Source organism: Schistocerca cancellata, chromosome 3 (assembly GCF_023864275.1).
Source record: "Schistocerca cancellata isolate TAMUIC-IGC-003103 chromosome 3, iqSchCanc2.1, whole genome shotgun sequence".
Taxonomy (NCBI): domain Eukaryota; kingdom Metazoa; phylum Arthropoda; class Insecta; order Orthoptera; family Acrididae; genus Schistocerca; species Schistocerca cancellata.
The window spans coordinates 101456432-101466201 of NC_064628.1; the positions used below are offsets into that span (position 1 = coordinate 101456432).

Consider the following 9770-nt stretch of genomic DNA (forward strand, 5'->3'; position numbering starts at 1 on the left):
CTGTTTGAAATTGGTAGATTCTAAAGATGTGTTGAAATTATTGTGTTTTAGCAAGTAGCTGGTGTCCTTTTGCCTTTTCTTTTACACTTTTGGTTTAAGTAGGGTGTGAGAAGCCTGCTTGGGAATGTCCTAGCATGGCCAGAAAATTCCCTGCACAGTCTTGTCCCGGAGCGTTGGGGTTATGAAAGGTCTCTGTTGGATTCCTTTCATGTTTAATTTCTTAAATCTGTTGCCATTTATGGAATAAATTCCTCTTCTAAATGTACTGTGGCGTTTCTGACTATCTGGGAGGAGACTGAGCAGTGGAACGTGTTACTTTTACACATAAACAAGAACGATCTGTCACACTACTACACTTTAAAGCACAGTTTATATGTAATTCTTATATGTAATTCATGTCACACAGTCTCATACGGAACCTACATCCGCTTTCTTTTATATACTGTATATGATAAGATACTGTCATCCCCCTTCCCTTTTGTGTGAGAGGATGAATGAGCATATGTATTTCTAGTTGCATGCTTGAGGGTAGCAGACAAGGCTGTCTGCTAGAGAACAGTAGGACCAACGTCGGAACAGGTAGCTACGCTTCCTAAAAGCAAAGAGGTTTCTATCCTTAGTATGGTCCTGTCCGTCCGTTGTCATGTTGGTATAGGAAGCTGCCCCTCTGGCCACTTCCGTTGGTCTTTGTGAGCCACCCCTCAGGAAGCACGCTCGGCGGTAGGGAGTTGTAGTGTGGCCGTGGCGAGCGTCTGAAGTGGTAAGATCTCCGGCTAAGCGCGTGTCTGTTAAGTCCGTAGGACAATGGATTTCTTAAGTTCAGCCTAACTGAAAATTTAATCACTTTTATTTCGGGTTTAGGTCTAAAATATCCGATGTTATTTTAAATTGCAGCGCAGTGTAATTATCGTGTGAAGTTCAGATTATTTTTCGGTAGTTGCTTTGTTACTACTTTGTGAGTAAAGTGGAACCACGTGTTGATCAGTAACTCTAACTAAGTTCATCAATCTTAAATCCGAATGTGCGTGAGATTATAACGTCTCGTCTTGAGAATATTTTTTTAATATAGCAACTTTTCTTTATGCTTTTCTTTATGTTCTACCCACGTGGGGTGTACTTTGCGAGACCAGTACCACGTGCTTATATAACTGTTTGACCCATCAGGTTAATAGTAAGACGTTAGTAACCAGTTCAAGGTTTTTCTTTTGTCAATTGCTTTTCGATCTAATGTATTTTAATTATAAAAATTATTGTGGAGTTGTACGCTTTGTGTAAACCAAGTAGACCACGTGGAGCATGTGGTGTAATCATCAAAGTAGCCCTCAGCTATTCTTTTTGCGAAGACTTCACAAAGAGTTAATATGAATTTAGTATACCAGTGTGTGGTAATTACATGACGGACAGGATTGTGGTATGAACGTAATTTCTTTGGGTAAAAACTGAATCTGTTGGTTGTGGTTAATTTCTTCTTGCTTATGTTTCAATGTTCTTCGTGTGTTATTTTATGAATGGAGTGTTGTATGCAGTTTTCCAAATCTTGGCTCCATATTTTATGTGTTCCGTAAGATTACAATCTCACATTCTTTTCAATCGTAAATAAGGCACCAGCTCAGTTATAACTCACGTATAATATGCTGAAATTTCAATGAACAATCTTAAAATAAATTTCCAAATATAAACTGATTTCTTTCTTTTTATTTAAATTCTCCTTTTTATATATATATTTTACCGGTTTTGTATGACTATTAAAAGATTATCATTAATGTTAGTCTACTTGGTAAACCTAGACTAAATATCTGATGAAACAGTTGCCCAGTAATCCACGGTTAACGTCCCCAGACAGATCACGGCTTTTAACCCAGCTTTTATTGTCTATTACCACCGATCACAGCATAGCAAATTAAAGTTACAACATTACATCATATAATGTTGATCGTCGGTAAAGCAGATGCCAGACTGAGAGTCATTGGAAGAATCCTAAGGAAATGCAATCCGAAAACAAAGGAAGTAGGTTACAGTACGCTTGTTCGCCTACTGCTTGAATACTGCTCAGCAGTGTGGGATCCGTACCAGATAGGGTTGATAGAAGATATAGAGAAGATCCAACGGAGAGCAGCGCGCTTCGTTACAGGATCATTTAGTAATCGCGAAATCGTTACGGAGATGATAGATAAACTCCAGTGGAAGACTCTGCAGGAGAGACGCTCAGTAGCTCGGTACGGGCTTTTGTTAAACTTTCGAGAACATACCTTCACCGAAGAGTCAAGCAGTGTATTGCTCCCTCCTACGTATATCTCGCGAAGAGACCATGAGGATAAAATCAGAGAGATTAGAGCCCACACAGAGGCATACCGACAATCCTTCTTTCCACGAACAATACGAGACTGGAATAGAAGGGAGAACCGATAGAGGTACTCAAGGTACCCTCCGCCACACACCGTTAGGTGGCTTGCGGAGAAAAAAAAAAAAGAAAAAAAAAAGAACCATACGCGACTGGAACAGGAAAGGGAGGTAATGTAGTGGCTCGTAAAGTGCCCTCCGCCACACACCGTTGGGTGGCTCGCGGAGTATAAATGTAGATGTAGATGTACTGAATATCGCAGATAAACTTCTGGAGAAACCCAACTCAAAACACTGGTGACTCTCTGAAGCCACCAGTGTTAAAACTCACATGAGAGAAAAAGCTGTTTATCTCAGTATTAAAACTAAACTCCTCCAGAACAGGCCATGAGGGCCCAATGGTACCGACCAGCCGCCGTGGGATGCTCCGCCCATAGGCATCACTGGATGCGGATATGGACGGGCACGTGGTCAGCACACCGCTCTCCAGGCCGTATGTCAGTTTACGAGACCGGAGCCGCTACTTGTCAATCAAGTAGCTCCTCAGTTTGCCTCACAAGGGCTGAGTGCACCCCGCTTGCCGACAGCGCTCGGCAGACCGGATGGTCACCCATCCAAGTGCTAGCCCAGCCCGACAGCGCTTAACTTCGGTGATCTGACGGGAAGCGGTGTTATCACTGCGGCAAGGCCGTTGGCTTACCTTAGTATTACGTAGCAAAAGTTAAACTCTGCCCTACAAAAGAAACGACTCTTGTATAATAGGCAAAAAAATCTAGTGGGTGGAGTTATGACAAGTGCGAATGCTCTGATTGGCCAAAAAGAAAATGCGTGGCGACCAGCTTCGATATAGGCAAATTGCAGACTGAAAATTCGTTTTTTCTCTTGCAGCAAATCGTAGAGTGCCTGAGGAAGGCGACTCGCGCCATGGTGAGACGATTGCGAGAGGCACTGTGTCAACACTTGTTCACAGGCTCGTCTTAAATCGTAAGGAGTTAAACTGTAAAGTATCCTAGTTCGGAGAATCGCACCGAGCACTGACAGTTAATGCTTGCAAGTGATTTGAGGGCAACGAAATAAGCGCTTTTCCAGCCAATAGCACATACCATGCCAATTAACTTAGCTAGGGAATAATTAGGAGTCTCAGCTTCACCAAAGATGCAGGAAATGTATCAGACTGGGGTTTAACAGTCGAGACAGATTTAGAATAGATTCCCAGGTTCACAGCTTGCACTGACAGCCGCCACTCACTGCCGCCAACTACGAAAGGTAAACACTCGTGCTCGCGCTATGCCAGAAAGTAATATTCAGTTGACACTCAGAACTGCAATCGTCTCCGTCTTTCTCTCATTTTTCTTTCTTTTTCTTTTTTAACCATGACCTGTAGTCAAACATATTCATGATTGTTGGGCTTAATTGAAGCAGAAACGCAAGATATCCGGTCTAGCGGAAAGGATTGATCAGCCACTGTGGTGTGCTTTATACTCTGAAATTATTGAACTGTTTAAATTGTGCAGTTATCTTTACAGTGATATTTATGCACCCTATACAGACCCCATTCAATTTTGAGTACTTTCATTGTGCATTTTTAGCTTAATTGATTTCCCTGGCCCCAATTGTATTTAATTTGTATATAATTGCTCTGAGCACTATGGAACTTAACTTCTGAGGTCATCAGTCCCCTAGAACTTAGAACTACTTAAACCTAACTAACCTAAGGACATCACACACACCCATGCCCGAGGCAGGATTCGAACCTGCGACCGTAGCGGTCACGCGGTTCCAGACTGAAGCGTCTGGAACCGCTCGGCCACCCCTGCCGGCAATTTGTACATATTTTTTCGACCCACAGATATGGTTATCAACCATCTTTTAAATAACCTTAGAATAAGAAACTTCCTGGCAGATCAAAACTGTGTGCCAGGCCGAGACTCGAACTCGGGAACTTTGCCTTTCGCGGACAAGTGCTCTACCAACTGAGCTACCCAAGCACGACTCACGCCCCGCCCTCACAGCTTTACTTCTGCCAGTACCTCCTCTCCTACCTTCCAAACTTTGCAGAAGCTCTCCTGCGATCCTTGCAGAACTAGCACTCCTGAAAGAAAGGATATTGCGGAGACATGGCTTAGCCACAGCCTGGGGGATGTTTCCAGAATGAGATATCAGCGCACACTCCGCGGCAGAGTGAAAATCTCATTCTGGCAACCTTAGAATAGTTAGGAATTTTGCTTCACAGTTGTCAACACCCAATATGAATATTTTACGGTCCTGTATGTATTATAATTATGATGGATGTGTAATAGAGCCATACTTAGAGTAAAATGTAAATCTTAATAACGAAGATCTATGATTTTCATTTTTTACTATCGTATAGTTACGCCTGAACATGTACACTAATTTCTGTTAGCAATAACGTTTCCTTTACAGGGAGTGTAGTGGAACCGACATCGAGATCATTGTCTGATTACATCACTGTCTGTACTGCTGCACTCATCTGAGCTCTGCATGGTGAGCTGGTGTGTTCCTACCTTGCAGGCCGTAGGTTCAACACAAATTCCCAAAACACTTACAGAGCGTCTTTGCGCAGCTGTGATAGGAAGATACATCAGAACAGTGTCACACGTGTTATATCCTATTTGGATAATTTAGGGGCTTTTCTTCCAAAGTGTGGATTAAGAGATACTTACGCAAAGATCGAGAAAGCTTTGAGGATGTTTGTGATATTATCAGTCACACTGTGTATTGTGAACGCCGTTCCAGAAAATTAAATATTATTACAAACTACTTAGGGTCGCGTATGAGTGAAAGCAGACTGTGAAATTTAGCTATTGTTTCGACAGGATGCGTCACAGCTGTTAAAGTTGACTCCAGTGACATAATAAATGAGTTTCATTCACTCAAAGTAAGAGAACGCAAAGTAAATTTACAATAAAAATGAAATTCACGGAATGGAATAGTCTCTCAGTTCTTGAATGCAGAACTTTTTCTTTAATTTCTGATTAGTAATTTATGCATTATTAATAATTTATGAGGATTAAATGAAGTAAGCTCTTTGTTAACAGAAGCGAATGTACAGGAGTTCAGTTACCACAAACAACTGGGTATAGATTTTGCATTGCTTTCAGTTTTTTAATGTTTATAGTACAGTGGACACACAGTTATTCGGGCATCACTTCTACAGATCTGTGATTATCTACACTGGTGTCCAAAATTAAAGCAACAAATGAAAATTTTGCAAGGTTGCATTTATTTATAAACAGGTGATAGTAAACTAAAAACAATGTAATGAATACAGAACGTAATCAACTGCCACGTGCATAACATTAGACAAAAATGTTCTTCGTTTCTTTCTAACTTAACGGATTTGCACACACATTCTGACAGCTGGTTAATGTCCGCCCCCGGTAGCTGAGTGGTTTGCCTCGGGCATGTATGTGTGTGATGTCCTTAGGTTAGTTAGGTTTAAGTAGTTCTAAGTTCTAGGGGACTGATGACCACGGCAGTTGAGTCCCGTAGTGCTCAGAGCCAAAATAAAAGGAATTGTTTTAGCCGGCCGGGGTGGCCGAGCGGTTCTAGGCGCTACAGTCTGGAACAGCGCGACTGCTACGGTCGCAGGTTCGAATCCTGCCTGGGGCGTGAATGTGTGTTATGTCCTTAGGTTAGTTAGGTTTAAGTAGTTCCAAGTTCTAGGGGACTGATGACCTCAGAAGTTAAGTCCCATAGTGCTCAGAGCCATTTGAACCATTTGTACATCCGCACTGAAGATGGTGGTTCCATTGCCCAGGTATGACTATCAAATTATAAATAGATCTGCTACCCAGAACCCACGCCTACGCAACGAGAAGACACGTTTGGACGAGCTGGCATGCTGTAGGCGGAGACACTTCAGGAGCTCCTGTAAGAACTGGACTTTAACTACAAGTCGCACGACGACTTTAATTTAAAAAAAAATTAAAAATAAAAAAAAACTTTTCCTTATTTATTCCTCATAATTTGTTCTTAAATGAAAAAGAAATTTGAGTTTGGCTTTGAAAAAAAAAAGTGGTCAGGGCGATAGAATATTAATCCTAAGGGCCCGGGTTCGATTGCCGGCTGGGTCGGAGATTTTCTCCGCTCAGGGACTGGGTGTTGTGTTGTTCCTATCATCATCCTTTCATCCCCATCGACGCGCAGGTCGCCGAAGTGGCGTCAACTCGAAAGACTTGCACCAGGCGAACGGTCTACCCGACGGGAGGCCCTAGCCACACGGCATTTTTTTTTTTTTTTACAGCTGTTTAATGCCCTAAGGAGAACGACGGCACACGCTATGACAGATGTCTCCAATCTCATGTTGAGGCAACAACGCCCATTCTTCCCGCACAGCTGTCGCAAGTCTTGGAGAGTGGTCGGTGGACGCTGACACGGTCCAACCCGTCTCCCTAGGGCACCCCAGACATGCTCTATGGGATTCAGATTGGGAGAGCGAGCAGGCCACGCCATGTGTGCTATATCTTCCGTTTCCAAAATCACATGAACCACCCACACTCTATGAGGTGGAGCATCATCGTCCATCAGTACGAAGCCTGGGCCCACGGCACCTCGCAACATCCGCGCACCAGATCCCCCAACATCTCCTCACGGTACCTGATAGCAGTTAAATCTTGCTGATTCACCTGTACAATTTCGTGAAGAGGTACTGGAGTGGTCAACATACTCCCTGTCCACACCATTAGTGATCCTCGTCGATATCTACATCTACCTGGATACTCTGCGAATATCTTTCTAGTATTTTAGTACTTTTAAGAAAATATGTACGTATGTACGAAAATATGTCTCTAATCTCTTTATAAACACTGATTTTTGTAGATTTTTAATAAGTTTAATCTATTTTTATTGCTTTGAATAAACACTTGACATCGCGTATTAACCTTAGAAATATAATCATATCTTCAACTTTTGTAGTCCTGTCTTTCTCAGTTGCGTGTAATATTACGGTATACTGATAATTTTTACTTCATGGATCGTCTAACTGAAACTGAATGAAAATTTTCTTGCCATACGCGTTTCAGCTTTCTTTTCTGTAAGGCATCTTCAGTGGAACGATTCATGGACGATTTTCTACATATTACGCTCCTGCTGCATTTTTGGCGTTGTTCCTCTTCTTATAAATGCCAGTTTGCGGTTTTCTCCTATATTTCACAGCACTAGGAACTGAACACTTGTTTTGATTCAATGTTTCGTTTTCGTTGCTGTCAGTCGGCAACACAAACCAGAACATTGCATCAAAACAAGTGTTGAGTTCCTAGTGCTGTGAAATATGGCAAAAAAAAAACCGCAGACTGCCATTTATAAGAAGAGGAACAATACAAGCCAAAAAATAGAATCAAAACAAGTGTTCAGTTCCTAGTACTGTGAAATATGGAGAAAAAACCGCAAACTGGCATTTATAAGAAGAGGAACAACACAAAAAATGCAGCAGCAGCGTAATATGTAGAAAATCGTCCACGAAACCTGCCACTGAAGATGCCCTGCAAAAAATAAAGGCGAAACGCGTATGGCACGAAATATGTGTTTCATTCAGTTGCAGTCAGACGGCCCATAAAATTAAAATTATCAGTATATCGTAATATAATCATATGACAACGTATCGAAAAGATAACCATACTTGGGTGACGTAGGTTAATAATAGAAAAAACGCTTTTCTTGATACGTTCAGTTATCTGGATTTTCGATTATCCGAATGGCTTACGACAGGAATAGGTTCGGTTAATCGAAACTCCCCTGTATTTGTGATTCATTTACTAGAATGTTGATTTTAATTTATTCTGTATGCAACAGCTTGCAGTCTAGCTGCCAGCATTGCATCCTTTAGATTGCGATGCACCCGGTTCGATTCCCGGCCAAGTCGGGGATTTTCTCCACTCTCCATCGGGTCTGTGTGTGTTGTCGTCATCATTCATCGCATCTTCTTCAGGCGCCCCTGCGTGTAATAGAAAGGCGATCGAACAACCTCGGACGGGGTCTCTCAGTCAATAAAGCAACAATTTCATTTCAGTTTTTTGTGTGCAATATTTTCTAGCAATGTAGTTAATATAAAAAATAGTATTTTCAGTAACGCCTAGTTTTTCTTAAACCTATTTATAAAAGTACAAGAGTTGCGAAATACACGTAGAAAAAATATCTGAAAAGTAGTTTTACGGTGGGGGGGGGGGGGGGGGGCGGCAGCTAGCTTTAGCAGTTCTACATCTACCACCATGCTCCGCAAGTCACTTGACGGTGGTACCTTAAGTACCTCTATCGGTTCTCCCTTCTATTCCAGCCTCGTATTGTTCGTGGAAAGAAAAATTGTCGGTATGCCTCTGTGTGGGCTCTAATCTCTCTGATTTTATCCTCATGGTCTCTTCGCGAGATATACGTAGGAGGGAGCAATATACTGCTTGACTCCTCGGTGAAGGTATGTTCTCGAAACTTCAACAAAAGCCCGTACCGAGCTATTGAGCGTCTCTCTTGCAGAGTCTTTCACTGGAGTCTATCTATCATTTTCTCCGTAATGCTTTCGCGATTACTAAATGATCCTGTAACGAAGCGCGCTGCTCTCCGTTGGATCTTCTCTATATCTTCTATCAACCCTCTCTGGTACGGATCGCACCCCAGTGAGCAGTATTCAAGCAGTGGGCGAACAAGTGTACTGTAACCTACTTCCTTTGTTTTCGGATTGCATTTCCTTAGGATTCATCCAATGAATCTCAGTCTGGCATCTGCTTTACGGACGATTAATTTTATATGGTCATTCCATTTTAAATCATTCCTCTTGCCTACTCCAAGATAATTTATGGAATTAACTGCTTACAGTTGCTGACATGCTATATTGTAGCTACTTGATAAAGGATCTTTCTTTCTCTGTATTCGCAGCACATTACACTTGTCTACAATGAGATTCAATTGCCATTCCCTGCACCATGCGTCAATTCGTTGCAGATACTTCTGCATTTCAGTACAATTTTCCATTGTTACAATCTCTCGATATACTACAGCATCATCCGCAAAAAGCCTCAGTGAACTTCCGATGTTATCCACAAGGTCATATTGTGAATAGCAACGGTCCTACGACACTCCCCTGCGGTACACCTGAAATCACTCTTACTTCGAAAGACTTCTCTCCATTGAGAATGACATGCTGCGTTCTGTTATCAAGGAACTCTTCAATCCAATCACACAATTGGTCTGATAGTCCATATGCTCTTACTTTGTTCACTAAACGACTGTGGGAAACTGTATCGAACGCCTTGCGGAAGTCAAGAAACACGGCATCTACCTGGAAACCCGTGTCTATGGCCCTTTGAGTGTCGTTGACGAATAGCGCGAGCTGTGTTTCACAGGATCGTCTTTTTCGAAACCCATGCTGATTCCTACAGAGTAGATTTCTAGTCTCCAGAAAAGTCATTATACTCGAG

General features: G+C 42.1%; 1 pseudogene; it reads right to left on the minus strand.

Moving 5' to 3' along the window:
* Nucleotides 1-2918: 2918 nt before the first annotated feature.
* LOC126177638 (5S ribosomal RNA) lies at nucleotides 2919-3036 on the minus strand (annotated as a pseudogene).
* Between the last annotated feature and the right edge of the window lie 6734 nt (nucleotides 3037-9770).